The sequence below is a fragment of the Sesamum indicum genome, linkage group LG7 (genome assembly GCF_000512975.1).
Source record: "Sesamum indicum cultivar Zhongzhi No. 13 linkage group LG7, S_indicum_v1.0, whole genome shotgun sequence".
Lineage (NCBI taxonomy): Eukaryota > Viridiplantae > Streptophyta > Magnoliopsida > Lamiales > Pedaliaceae > Sesamum > Sesamum indicum.
The window spans coordinates 834,486-850,264 of NC_026151.1; positions in this window are offsets into that span (position 1 = coordinate 834,486).

Genomic DNA, 15,779 nt, shown 5'->3' on the forward strand with positions numbered 1-15,779 from the left:
TTTGAAGTTTGACGAAATCCATGCAAACATGTCTACATTATCCCTTAAGAACTCTATCATCATTGTTCCCAACTTTTCACTCATTCGTGCCCCTATCTTGGTCGTTTTATCGGATTCTCCTGTGATGAGCTCTATCAACTTGTGGTCCTCGCTAGGTTCTATCCGGTCTGGTTTACAGCCCCTTCGATCGAGGTCCTCTTCAATTTTTCATTTCTTTTCATTCGAGCTGCCCTTCTTCAAATAAATTGTAACACCTTCTCACTTCCTTACGATCACAGGATACTTCGCCAATACCATTTCTTGTTGGAAACTTCAATTTCAGATGGTAGGTCGATATTATGGCTCTGAATAAGTTCAATCATGGTCTTCCCAAAATAACATTGTAAGCGAAAGGAGTATCTACTACCAGAAATTTTACCATTAGGGTTCTTCGTCTTGGTTCATCCCTAATAGAAACTGGGAGCTCGATAGTGTCCTGCGATGTTACTTCACTACCCCTAAATCCTATTAAGGGTGTATGCACTGGCTCTAACTTAGCATTATCCAGCCCCATCTTTCTCAACACGTCACTAAAGATGATATTTTCCGAACTTCCATTATTTACCAGTACTTTGTGGACTATGAAGTTAGCTATGTCCATCTTTATCACAATGGGGTCATTTTGCAATCCCATCTCAGTTTCCAAATCCTTACTTCCAAAGATGATTTTCTCTTCTCGCTCTGTGTTCATCACGAACTCACTCTTCCTACTCGATCTGCCCTCTCTTTCATGTCATTTCCTCATTCTTCCAGAATCCCCTCCAATTGGTCCTCCAACTATCGTGTGAATAACACCCTTTACAGGCGCATTTTCTCGATACATTATGCTTCTCTATTTCCTTTGTTTGTTCGCAAACCTGTCTCTACTTCTTGATCTACTTCTCCTCCTCTCAGCCTCGTTTGTATCTTTTCTGTGTTCACCGAGTATCCGATCCCTGAAATATCCTTAGCTTACCAACCTCTCAATTTCATCTTTCAACTGAAAGCAATCTTTCATCTCGTGCCCCTTTTCCCTATGAAACCTACAGTATTTGTTAGAGTATTTCTTGGCCGATGTAAACCTGGTGTGTCGGGGCCATTTCAGTAGATCAGACCGTTCAACCATCATCAAAGCTTTCGCTATGATACTTGGCCTGATAGAGTGATTCTCTCTCTTTATCAAACTTTGTCCGCTTACCACCCCCATCTCACATCCAATCCCGAATTCTATCACAATCCCTGTTGCACCATTCTCCATCTCTCGTTGCATTCATTTCTTCCTCATCAATGTACTTTTGTGCCTGCGGGTGGGTCTCAAGCTAGCGGGGAAGCTAAGGACCTTTTCTTCAATCAGTGTTTCAATAAGCTAACCATCATGTGAATTCTAAGGTCCTGCACCTCCAACATCTCATTATCGAATCTTCCTTGAAACTTTTCAGTGACTCATCTTCTCTTTGCTTTATCGTGAACAAGTATGTGACAGTCCGTTTTTGCTTTCTTTTGCTGGCGAAGTGGAAGGTGAACTTTTGCAACAATTGTTCATAGGACTCAATGCTATTGCTACATAGACTTGTGAACCATTCCTGCGCTTACCTGCAAGAGTCAACAGTCTAGCCATAATTGGACTGGATTGTCCATACAAGTTCATCGCAACATGTTCCTAAGAATCTTTTGTCCCGTCGTATTTGGGTATGTCGGGCATTCTGAAGTTGGAATTCACCACTTGCATCAGTATCTTGTTATTGAAAGTTGAATTTCTATTATGAGCCACCAATTCACCCCTCTTCTTTCATTCATCAATTTGCTTCCCTAACAATTCGATTTGCCTTCCCACACTATCTACCTCAACTCGAGAGATAGCTAGTTCTCTTCTCTTAACTCTCTCCCTGCTACTAGACCCCACTTTCGAAGATGCTGGTTCGCGACCTTTTTCAGGCTCCCTTCTGCTCGCATTTTCCAAGGTTCTTTCGATATCCCTATCTCTAAATAATTGCCTCTTGGTTGTTTCCTTTCCCAATGGGGTGGTTGTTCTCGTTTCATACGCCACGATCCTCCCCGCTTCTTTCATCAACTTTTGCAGCTCCTCCCTTGTGAACTGTACCATTGGTTCCACTTGCCTAAGCATATCTTCTAATGTATGCACATTTGCTCTCGAAGTTCCTTCCATTTTCCAAGATGGCGGTCCTCAATTTTCCACAAACGGTGCCAACTGATCTAGCTCGAAATATGCAACCTTGTTGGACGATCCAATATAAGCCACGTAGTCTCCCTATATCGGTATTGGGTCATGAGGATAAAACAATCAATGTCAAGCTTGTTGGGTTCGTCCCCGACTAAAATCTTCCAACGCTCCAGTCAGTTTGGTCGAGATAGAAATATTCGATCGAAGTAGAGTATGGTCGAAAATAACAAAGCATTGATTACTTCAGATGATGTATATCGGGGTATTTAAGGGCCCAAATATACACTGTTGCTTGGGGCATGTGTCATAATCTGGCGCATCCGTACTCCTGATTGAACGGCTTTGCATCGTGCGGTGGCTGTGTTCTGTTTTTGGGTTATAAAGCTGGGTCAGGTTTCCCACAACCCAACCCAATACCAAATGCACGGGTCCTGGTTCATTTTATTGTTCTTTTACCAAATTTTAGGGCATTCCCCATCAACATTGTTCTGCAGGAGCATTTAACTGGAAACTTCAAATTCTTGGAGGCAACAAGTTTGAATATGATGTTGGAAAAATATATGGTTTCAAGTAATCAAAACGATGTTTTGAAATAGTACAATCGAGAAATTAAAAGCAATTAAAGCCACGTTGGAACAAATAACATAACGCAATTAGAAACGCTATTTATGACTAGAAATTTAAATCGAAAACTTACAACGGCAATTGTATCGTAACAATTCTCAGTCCAATTTGAAGTCGTTAATTTTACCGAATCGCAGAATTACTGCTTGCCTTGAAGAAAATATACGCCCCGTATCAGCAGTGCACCGGGTGCAACGTAATTTCTCTTAGGATAAGACGGTTACAGTTCTTTCGATTTAGCACTATATCGAAGAACACCTCGATCAAACACTCAGAAGCTTGTTATCGAACAGAGACTCATATCTTAGACACAATATATAAACCGAAAGAGGGAATTAGAGAAAACTCAAAAATGAGAGTTTGTTGCTTGTGGTGTGTCTCAAGTGACGAATGGACAAGCCTATATAGAGGCTTCCAAAAAATTCAGCAATAAAGAAGGACATAATGGCAATAATTTCCCCACATGAAACTGTCCAAATGAAATGAAGAAGCAGTGAAATTTGGTGGCAGTTTTTCCTTCTCAATAAATCACATTCAAGTGCAGATTAAACCAAATTGAAAGTGAATTCAATTGTTGCTGCTGTTACAAATCTGTGGGTTTGAAATACAACAATCCCCCACAAACACATAGATTTGAACTCAAGTTTCCATGACTTGCTTTCAACAACAAGCCACCAGCTTTGTGTTGATCTTTGGGGTTAACACTTAGGCCATGTGTCTTGATCCCGTTCATGAATGCTTTCAGGAAAAACTCAATTCCTTAGTTACGGCCAAACAACGACATTCACTTAGTTGCGCGTCTCCAGGGATGCACTGTTGGCATCTCATCTTATAAGACTTGACCCCATTCAGAGATGAACTCTTACTAGACTTGCAGTAGCAGCACCTTCCAGAATTTCAGGGGACAGACTCCAGATACAAAGTATCAGTCCAGTCTATTTTCTGACATATCCTTACGACTTGTTGATATCACATTGAACCTTCTTTGTGGGATCTCCACTCAAAAGGTTGGGTTGCCGTCGTAGATATATCACTTATGGGTTTTCAGTCCCATCCCCAATCTGGACTTATGAACTTGTGACAGATTCAATCCTTTCGTCAAAGGATTAGCCACATTGTCCTTTGTTCCCACAAAGTCAATGCACATTACTCTATCTGACACTAATACCCTTATAGACTTCAGTCTAACTTGGATGTGTTGTTTGGTCTTTTGATTGTATTTACGACTCCCCACCTTTGCTATTGTGGTTTGGCTATCACAATGTATAGCAATCGGTGAAAGAGGCTGACTTACAATGGGAAGTTGTGATAGCAACCCAAATAGCCATTCTGCCTCGGTACCATTCGTATCTAACGCACATAACCTGGCTTCAAACGTAGACCGAGTTATCAAAGTCTGTTTTGCAGACTTCCAGGAGACTGCGCCCCCACCTAAGGTAAAAACATATCCTGAGCACCTATTACTCCCGGACTTTTTGGCTATCCAGCTAGCATCACTATATCCCTCAAGAACAGCAGGGAATCTGCCATAATGTATGGCCAATGACACCGAGCCCTTTAAGTACCTTAGTACTCTATCCAAAGCACCCCAATGAGTTTTGTCAGGACAACTAGTGTATCTAGCCAGCTTAGAGACAAGAAAAGTCATATCTGGTCTCGTGCCATTTGCCAGATACGTAGGCTCCCAACAATTTGGGAATACCTTAGCTGTGCAATCGGAACACCACTTTCATTTTTTAATAAAGCTACAGAAGGATCATATGTTGTTTTAGCAATTCTACTGTTTTGATAACCAAATTTCTCAATTATCTTCTCAATATAATGAGATTGAGAAATGGCTATCCCATCAGTTGACCGAGCCAACTTGATGCCAAGAATCACATTAGCCTCACCCATATCCTTCATTTCAAACTTATTTTTCATAAATGACTTGGTTTCGGTAATAATATCTAAACATGATCCTATTAATAGAATATCATCCACATACAAGCATAGAATTATCATTTTATCTCCTTTAACCTTGCAGTATATACATTTATCATTCTCATTTACAGTGAAGCCGAACGCAAGAATAGTTTTATCAAACATTTCATGCTACTGTTTGGATGCTTGTTTAAGTCCATATAGAGACTTAACAAGTTTACAAACTTTATACTTGTTACCATGAGCTACAAACCCCTCAGGCTGATCCATGTAAATTTCTTCCTCGAGTTCACCATACAAGATGATCCATGTAAATTTCTTCCTCGAGTTCACCATACAAGAAGGCTGTTTTCACATCCATCTGGTGAATCGGTAGATTATACACCGAAGCAAGTGCTATAAGCACCTGGATTGTAGTTAATCGAGCTACCGGAGAATAGGTATCGAAATAGTCTATTCCCTCCTTTTGTTTAAATCCTTTAGCCACCAATTTGGCTTTAAACTTATCTATCGTCCCATCAGGTTTGAGTTTTCTTTTAAAAATCCACTTACATCCAATAGTAGTATACCCCGGAGGGAGATCGACTAGCACCCATATTCCATTGGAAACAATGGAGTCCATCTCACTTTTGACAGCTTCTTTCCACTGCTTGGCTTCTGAAGAAGCCATAGCATCTTTGAAAGTTATCGGATAATCCTCGATGTTGTAAGTGACAAAGTCACTTCCAAAATCCTTGATAATTCTAGCTCTCTTACTCCGTCTAGGTTCATCTGACTCCTCATGAGTCTGATTAGAACTACTAGAACTAACCCCCACATTTGACATCTTTTCCACATGTTCAGGAATAGACGTGGAGGCAAGTGAATCATCAAGCGAAACATTAGAAGGTATTCCTGTTTTTAAAGAAAATACATCTTCTAGGAATACAGCATCACGAAATTCGACTATTGTGTTGACCTCAATGCCTGGAATTTCTGATTTAATAACCAAAAATCTTAAGGCATAACTTGTCTCCACATAGCCCAAGAACACGGCATCAACAGTCTTAGGACCCAATTTCTTTCGTTTGTGTTCTGGGATCAGCACTTTTGCTAGGCACCCCCACACTCGAAAGTATTTCAGGCTTGGTTTCCTAACTTTCCACAACTCGAAAGGAGTACTCGTATTGTGTTTTAGAGGGACTCTATTCAGAATATGACAAGCTGTATTCAAAGCCTCTCCCCACAAATACTTTGGTAACCCGGAGGTTAGTAGGAGATTGTTAATCATATCTTTGAATGTTCTATTCTTTAGTTCAGCCATTCCCTTAGACGAAGGGGAATACGGAGGAGTCTCTTCATGAATAATGCCAAAAGTTTGACAATATTCATTGAACTTACTCGACTCATACTCTCCTCCTCTATCGGACCTTAGTCTTTTAAGTTTCTTACCAGTTTGGGTTTCTGCTTCATTTTTAAACAAAATAAATTTGTCTAAGGCTTCATCCTTATTTTTCATGAGAAACGCATAACAGTATCTACTGCAATCATCTATAAAGATGATAAAATATCGTTTGTGGTCCCTGGTCAAAACTCCATTGAACTCACAAATATCAGTGTGAACTAAATCAAGTATTTCTGAATCCCTTTCAATTGACTGATAGGGTTTCCTAACTTGTTTAGCTTCTACACAAACTTGGCATTTGTGATTTCGTTCAATATTTTGACTAGGAATTAAATTCAAATTCATCATTCGTTTAATCGAATTGAAATTTAAATGACCTAACCTACTATGCCACAGAGTAGAAGATTCAACATTCAATATAATAGAATCAGAAACATTAATTTTATTATTATCAACTCGAACTTTGAACAAGTTATCGTCTAAGTAGCCTTTACCAACAAAAATACTAATTTGTCGAATTACAACTTTATTAAATTTGAAAACTAATTCATATCCCTCCCTAACTATTACAGAACCACTAATAATGTTTCTTCTAACAGTAGGTACATGATGAACTCTTTTCAGCGACAGAATGCGCCTTGAAGGAAACTTCAAGTCTACGCTTCCTATCCCAAGTACTTCAGCTGTACTGGAGTTCCCCATGCTTACTGTCCTTCCACTGATGGCCTGATAAGACACAAAGAGAGATTTATAAGCACAAACGTGCACATTCGCTCCAGTGTCAATCAACCAATCATACGGTTTGTAAATAGTCAAGAGTTCGGGTTGTACAGATACATACCCATCAGTTGCTCCTGAGGTGCTAGCACCGCTAGAACCTCCCACAACCATGTCGACAACTGTCTGCCCAGTCTTGGCCTTTTTATTAGGACAAAGCTTGGCCCAGTGTCCAACCTGCCCACAATTCCAGCATGGTTTGTTTGCTTTTGGTTTCTTATTTTTGGAGGCCTTGCTTTTATTGATGGCTTTTAAATTCGAGTTAATCTTATTCACTTCCTGTTTCCCCACTATAAGATTGGCCCTTGGTTGATGTTCAACAGGCATCTTGTGCGTTTGATTTCTATGTTCTTCCTCAATGCTGATAGCAATCATAAGATCATCCAGAGACAATCTCCCTTTCTGATGCTTGTGTGTCATGCCAAAATTTTCCGAAGATTTGGAAAATTTGTCCACTATGGACATGACCAGAAACTTCTTGGGAAGCTTCATCTCAGCATCAGCCAGAGCATGCTCAAGGTTGATAATCTCATGAGTCTGTTCAGCTACAGACCGATCCTCAACCATTTGATACCTCATGAACTTAGAAACAGAATACTTTTCGAGCCCTTTCTCTTTAGTATTATATTTCCGGTCCAACTCATCCCATAGAAACTTAGCAGTGTAAGAATCGGAACAATAGACATCGAAGAGCATATTTGACAAGGCTGACAAAATCGCTCCTCTGCCTATTTGATCCCTTTCTGTCCACTGCGCTATCTCAGCAGTTTTGGGATCGGTATCAGTAGGTTCAGGTCTGATCACCTGAATCACTGACAAAAGTCCTTTCATCGTCAACCAAATTTTCATTTGTTGTTGCGAGCGTTTGAAAAACTGGCCCGAAAAATTGTCCGGTAAACCGGTCAAGTCGACCTTTTGTGTGATCAGAATTGCAACAGAAATCGACTCGGTCATCTTTAGTATTTTAGGAAACTAAAAGTAACATTTCAAATAAAGAATTTGAAAATAGCATTTTCCAAAACAGTTCCAACGACAAATAGGGCTTAGATGTTCGCTAGAAATAGGGCTTAGATGCCTCCGTGGAGGAGGGTTTAGGTGCCTGCACGAGACAGAGTTTACAAGTCCCCCAAAGAAAGACCTAAGTGTCTTCCCGAAGCAAGGCCTCTGCACTTGTGTGGAAGATAGGGCTTTTTATGCGAGAGATGTCTTTCTCATGAAATCCTTACAAGAAGGCACATTTTAACACATCAAAAGTGGTAAAATAAACCGCCACATTTATTAAGTTAAAATATTAAAAATATTGTTTGAGGGAAGCTTGTATGTGAAAAAATTCAGTGAGGGAGATGCCCCCTTAGGGCATAGCTCATTTTCTGAGGGGGATGCCCCCTGGGTTCAGGATTTTTTTAGAGGGAAGCCTGCCTCGGGGCAGGGCTTATTCTTAGAAGGCGTCTGGCTGGAGTAGGTCCTCGTCTTCTTGTTCTTTGCATTTTGCACCAAGGACAACATTCTTGTACTCCCTAATCTCTTCCAAGTTGATGTATTGTTCAGCTAGTGCTAGGAGATTGTAAAAATTGCAAGGGGGCTTCTTAGTTAAGGACTTGAAGGAATCCCCATCTTATAATCGCTACATAAAAGCAAATTAGTGAATTAGATGTTGCAGTAGGGACCTTTAGGGCAGCTAAATTAAAGCATTGAAGATACTCCCTCAGTGATTCCTCTTCTCTTTTGACATCGTTTATTAGTGGCAAATTGATGGAGAAAGAGAGAACGAAATTCTCAGAACAATCAGATGATCCCGAGGGCAATTAATTGGACCACTGTTGGATCGACCGTGTGAAGGTGGTTACAAACACACGACATTTTACCCCAGTGGTGTAATGGTGGAGAAAGGCAACATTCTCAAAGTAGTAGAGGTGCTCCTGCGGATTCGTGGTTCCTCCGTACTCTGGCAGGTTGCACTCCGTCCAGTTGAGAGGGAGTTCTTCTGCCATGATTTCTTCACTAAAGGGGATACCCTGCTGCTCCTCCGAGGGCGTTCCCGCGACTTGGTACTGGACGTCTTGGAGGCCTTTTCTGTAGGTATTCCAGACGTGCGAGCCACTAAGGAGGGACGTCCGGCTGCATTAGGGCGTTTTGCAACCGGAGGTGCAGGGATAGGGGATACCCTTCGACTTCCTTCCTTAGGTGCATCCACGTCAAATGGAGTTATTGCGTAGGCTGGGATAGTGTCGCTATTTGCTCTGATATAGCCACCGTAATCATCCATTGTATGGTCCATAGGAGTCCTGGGGAGGCCCCCGAGGAGGTGTCTAAGGAGGGTCTATGGTATGGAGGCTCAATCAGTAGGTCAGCATGTCTGGGGGTCCTGGGACCATTGCCCCACTGGCAGGGGCTAATGATGTTCCTGCAACAACTTGCAAAGTCTGATTGTTACCATGTGCCTCCACAACTTTTTGTTTGCTTGCGGGATGGTTGGGGTTTCCATGGTAACTCACGTCTTTAACTGAAGTTTTCCACAGACGGCGTCAATGGTGCATTCAGAAAATACATGGGTCCAATTGATACGGATTATGTTCAAACCTTGGGCCGAAGCGAATGCAAATCCTGAAAATGGGACCTGTAAAAAAGGAGTTAGCATTTCGGAACCCAAATTAGTCTTGAATTTAGGAATAAATAATCATAATGAGAAATCGAGAAGAAACTCGTAGGGGAAATTGTGATCAGAGTGCAATTTGAATTCTAAAGCAACAATAGAGAGTGGTTTTTCAAATTCTGTTGTCCTTGTTGAGGGACTCAAGGTGTCCCTATTGGAGGACTGCACCTATATATATAGAGGGGGCGTCCCCTCTGTTGGGACTTTGCACACCTCCTTTGTCCTCGAATGAAAGGGTCAAAATACGTATGGATAAGGCTTGATTTGATCTTATCTTCAACTGATCAACTCACAACAACACGTCTTTGTTTGGCGGAGGACTCTTTTCGTGTGAGGACTCATATTTAGCGAGGTGTCCCTTCTATATTTAAGAGTCTTGGGTTTGGGGGCGCCTCCCTTTTCCTGGACTGTCTTAGTTGCTAAGAGGGTCTTTGTAGGGCTGAAGTGGTCTAATGTGGATGCTGATCTCAGGGTTGATGAGATGCCATGTAAGAGAGTGGGATGCCATGTGGTGGGCCTTTTAGGCCGAATATTTATAGGGCTTTCATCGTGGTTCAAGTAGGGGGATGCCTCCAGCCTCCTCCCTTTGCCAATCCGTTTTCTGAGGGGCATCCACCAAAGCCGCTGGCCAATCTGTTATCTGGGGTCACCCACCAATGGCACTTGCCAGGTCCTGTTGGGCCTCTTCAGATATCACAGAGCTCTCGTTTCTTTCTTCTTTTTAGATCACTTGGGCCTCCTTTGGGTCAGCTTGTTTCTATGCATATCAACAACAATTTTAATTGTTAATTGTATAAGCAAAATTATAAAATTAAGAATCTAAACATAAATAAATAATTTATATGGAATCCACTCTGAAGAGAAACATTAATGAAGTTTATGAAGACTGGAGGGGAAGAACATTGAGGTTGCTAGTTGTTAACCAACTTCTTCGAAAGTTGCTATTCATATAAATAGCACTAGCGGTTTTATTAGTAACTATAGTTTCACGATTTTCTTATGACGGTAGCATTTTTCATACTATTAGATAGACAACTTCTTAGCAGTTAAGTTAGGTATTAGACGTTGAATTGGTTATTGATTTTCAACTGCTTCTTTGCAGCTATTTAAGTGCTGATGCAGTTGTGGTACAAAGTGCAATGTTTCCTTCATTCACTCGTGTTAATGGAATTTACAGATTTCCATTTCTTGCTCTGTTTCCAACTCTCTTCATGGTACTAGAGCCATTTTTTAATGGTTCTTCAGCTTTCTTGATTTCTTTGTAACTGCACGTTTCCACAACATAAACCGGATCCATGGCTGAATCAGAAGGAAAGCCAAATAAACAAAAGAAGATGATAGAAGACTCAAAAGTGATGAAGCGGCAAATATCATAAAATCCTGGAATGTGCTTAGTTTCTTCGCTTCTGAATGGGAAAAACTATCTTTCTTGAAGTAGGTCCATACGAATAGCCTTAGGGTAAAAAATGAAGCTAGGTTTCATCAATGGCAAAAGTCCAAAACCACAAGAAGATTCAGACGAGTATGAGCAATAGGTCAGAAACGATTATATAGTTACATCCGGAATTTTAAATTCTATCTCCAAAGAAATTGTTGAAAGCTTCCTCTATATGAATTCAGCTAGAAAGTTATGGATGGAATTGGAAGCACATTTTGGAAAGAGCAATGGGCCAATGATTTATCAAATTCAAAGAGAGATAACCTCTATTTCACAAAGAAACCTTTCAAGTTCTGCGTATTATGAAAAATTGAATAAACTGTGTGACGACCTCACTTTTCTCAAACCAGTGCCACAATGTGCATGTGGAGCATCCAAGATCATTGTAGCACCTTCCTATTTCATTTTTTCTTTAATTACAATCCGTATTATAAATAATTTATTTTCAACTCGTAACATAAAATATTCTACTTTATCAATATAATATTTAAATATTATAAAAGATATTAGACATCGCCAAAAGATTATTATTACCCTCACGAGATGTCCTCATGTACATAACCTTAAAGAAAAATATTACCACAATTTTAAACATACCCGACAAAATATTAGAATATTTAACAACCAAACAACCAAAAACTCCAACTTCAGATGTCACGGCTGGCCTACCTAATAAGAATGACGGCACGGCTCAAAGTCCAATGTGGCTAGTCAGTGTAACCTATCTCCTGAAAGTACGTCGCAAGGAATGAACTGCCTACTCAATAAGTATAGTTAACCAGTGTATATATATAAATATACATAGACTGCAAGTCACGTATAATGCAATTACATCAATTAACAAATATTCGTCAAATAGCAACAGCAGATATAAAGAATATGCATGCCCACGACTGTACATCAATCCACGATATAATATTTGACGTTATCGGTTATTAACTAAGGCTCTACTTACTCTAATCGGAGTACATTAGTCAATGATTTTGCTAACCATCATCATCTCATCAGCGTCATATGATATACAACATAGAATACCAGTTGTATGTAATATCCCCACACTCTCTACTCTATTGTGTAGCAATATCAACACAGGACATCACAATAAGTATGGTATCCCCACACCACCTTAGTGTGTAGCTAACAACACAGGCTATTCCCCGCTACTTGGAATACCCTGGTACCCTACGTGCCACGGTACTTAGCTTAATTCATATATTTTTCATATTACATCATCAATCACATTATCATAAACCATTGACTATGTCCCCAATTAGGTAACCACCATCTTTAATTTCAATTCACGATCATCATTCTATTTTCTTTAATAATTACTTACTTAGTAATAACTTTTCAATTCAATTTTATGCAATAATAAATTATACGATCACATAATCATACTACTCTCACGTGCATTAATTACAAGCACATACGACACATAGTAGCAATTCCACCGATATTAAGGTAAACCAATAAATAGTCCAGAACTAAAATAAACAACCAATATATAAAATCCATGTATATAAATATAAATTCAAATTCATGATCACATCTAAGAAACCAATATATATAATATATATATACAATACTGAACATATAATTATATATATAAATCTAGTTAGCTATACTTACCTTAAATTCCCAAATGTATCGATTTCACAAGGGACTGCTCAATCCTCTACTTTGTCGTCACATCCTATAATAGAATATTATACATATAATCAATACATATAGAATATTATAAATTCTAAATAAAATATTATATAATATTCGTACATTTTTCACTAATTTTTTAATATTCCATTTATATTAAGTCCAAACCCCGGTTCCATTTTTTTTAAATAACTACATTTCTAAACTTCTCAAATATATATTTAATTTATCAATTAATTCATACGAATTCATTTAATCAAACACCTTATATATTTATAACTATTATTTTTAATAACATCCGTAAGTTATATTACTCTCAGGACCTCATTTTTTCTCTTTAATAACATAATATTTCTTAAATATAATTTTTGGAATATTTTTATGAATTTTGTAACAATTCCTCGCTATTATATAATTTAATCAAAGAACAATACGTAGAATTGTGTATTTGGTTAATACTTCTGATGGAATTGTATAACTTAGCTATAGTAATATTCAAATCTAATAAATTTAATAATCTAATTAACCAACGATATCATTTTTATATCCGATTTGATCTTCATTCGACACTATTTTAGATAGCCAAACTCGCAAAATATTATGGTTAAATAGTACATAGCTCAATACAAAAAAACATGTAATAAACAGAGTAATTAAATAATATAATTATATAAATTATTAAAGATCAAAATCCAAAATCCCATACCTCTGTTCTCCGCAATTGTGTTCGTCGGTGTGTATGTGTTAACTTGTATAAAGTGTCTGTTTGTTTAAAATGTCAATGTTATTTCAATTTAACATACATTATAACGAACTCCAATTTAATCTATTCACGTTTTATTATATTCCAAATTTAATTTAGAATTTATTGACTAATTAAATTTAAATTTCTAATAATTATAAATTAGTCTTCCAATTATGTGAACAATTCTACGGACGTCACAATTCTTCCCTCCTAATAAAAATTTTGTCCCAAAATTAACTAACTTTCCCGTTCAATGGAATAAATAGGGATACTTCTCTCTCATATGCTCCTCAACCTCCCAAGTCGACTCTCTCAGAGAATGATGACTCCATCTCACTTTTACCATCGATATGTCCTTATTTCTCAATTTTTTTACTGTTGTATCCAAAATCTCTGCTAGCTCTTCGACATATGTCAACTCCTCAGAAATCTCTATCTTCGGCTGATGAATAATGTGGCTAGGATCAGACTGATATTGTCGCAGTGTTGAAATATGGAAAACATCATGTATTGACAACTCTGCTGGTAATGCTAGTTGATAAGCCAGTGGTCTGATTCTTTCAATAATATCATGCTGCCCAATATATCTCGGACTAAGCTTCCCTTGCCTGCCAAACCTTAGGATTCCCCTCCAAGGAGATATCTTCAGGAAAATCTTATCACCTACTTTATACTCCATCTGCCTTCGGTCTTGATCAACGTACCTTTTTTGTCGATCTTGTGCTGCCTTCAAGCACGTCTTAACTACTTGTATCTTTTCCACTGTTTCCTACACCAATTTAGGACCTTCCAATTGTCTCGAAAATGTATAACCCAACTAACTTACCTAGAGAAGCAGTTATTCGTACTAGCAAGAAATGAACAGATTTCATCAATGTATCCACAATTACCCAAATAGCATCGTGCTTTCTGAATGTACGTGGCAACCCCATAATAAAATTCATAGTGATCTTCTCCCACTACTATTCTGGTATTGACAGAGGTCGAAGTTTACCTACTGGTGGGTGATGTTCTACCTTTACTTGCTGACATGTCATACACTTAACCACAAATTCAGCCACATCCTTCTTCATTGTCTGCCACCAATAGTAAGGTCTTAAATTTCGATACCTTTTTGTAGTACCAGGGTGCATCGCATATGGTGCATTATGATCTTCTCGCAGCATCTCTTCTCGTAAACCATCTATATCAGGCACACTACTGGTATTTTAGATGCAAGTTTGGATGAAATATACGAATGTGTAAAGCTAGGGTCAATCAAAACATAAGTCGCAATGTTAAATAACAATATCATACCTGATTATCACGTCGTTCGATGTTGTGGCTTCCTCTCTAGTCATGTTATATATCCTTACTTGGGTCCCTGAGTAACTTGTGCTCCAGCGCCCCTCCTACCGCTACCAATAGTGTGGCCACTATCTCTGTTGCCAGTGACTCTACCTCTGCCTCTGCCTCTCTCAGCTCCCCTGCCACTACTCCTATCACTGTTTTGGCTCTGGGTCCCGCTAGCAACACTTCCAACCACATCTATAGTCTGATTGGGACAATTTCTGGCTATACGTCCTCTACCTCCAAAGCGATAACAGGTCTCAGCTATATCATCCCGTCTCCAACGTGGCCCTTGATGTTGTATTCCATAGGTAGAACAACTTGGAGGAAATACTGGTCTTTGACCATAACTCAGTCCAGCTCCCCTTCTTGATCCCTCAGATGACGTAGCAAATGAGCTACATTCGAACGAACCTCTGTTTAAGCCCATGATCCACCAAACTTATATCCACTACTTCCTCGAAAAATGGGGCCACCACGTGTAAAGTTTCCACTTTCCCCTGAGAATGAGCAGTCGGTTCCCATCTTGGTCAACCTACTGAATTCCCCTATTATGTACGTTGATTTCCTCTTCTCCTCCCCCTTCTTCTTGTCCTCAACTACTGCTTCTTCCATCCGTACCGCTGATTCATCAAGCCTATCGTACTGTTTCTGGATGTCATTAGACATTGACACTAGTACGATACTGCGAATCTTCTAGTTGTCCTCATGCCACTTCTCAAATGTCAAACGTTCTTTGCAAGAGGACCTTTCTCGCAAGGCCAAGGAAGAGACATATGCACAACATAGGTCTGGTTCTTCAAATCTAGGACAATCTTAAGATTTCGCAACCAATCATTGTAGTTTATTTCGTTAAACTTATTAGCCTCAAGAATTGCAGTGAGTAGATTCTTAGACATCTATAACAAATGTAAATAGGACTTTAGTAGATTATTGTAATATTAAATATCAAGTTAAGATTTGGTATTCAGTCATTAACTCGCCCCACTATTTCTTCAAAAACCCTACCACTCTCAAGTGGACTTTTTTGGAAATCATTTTCTAGTGGGCTTGGAG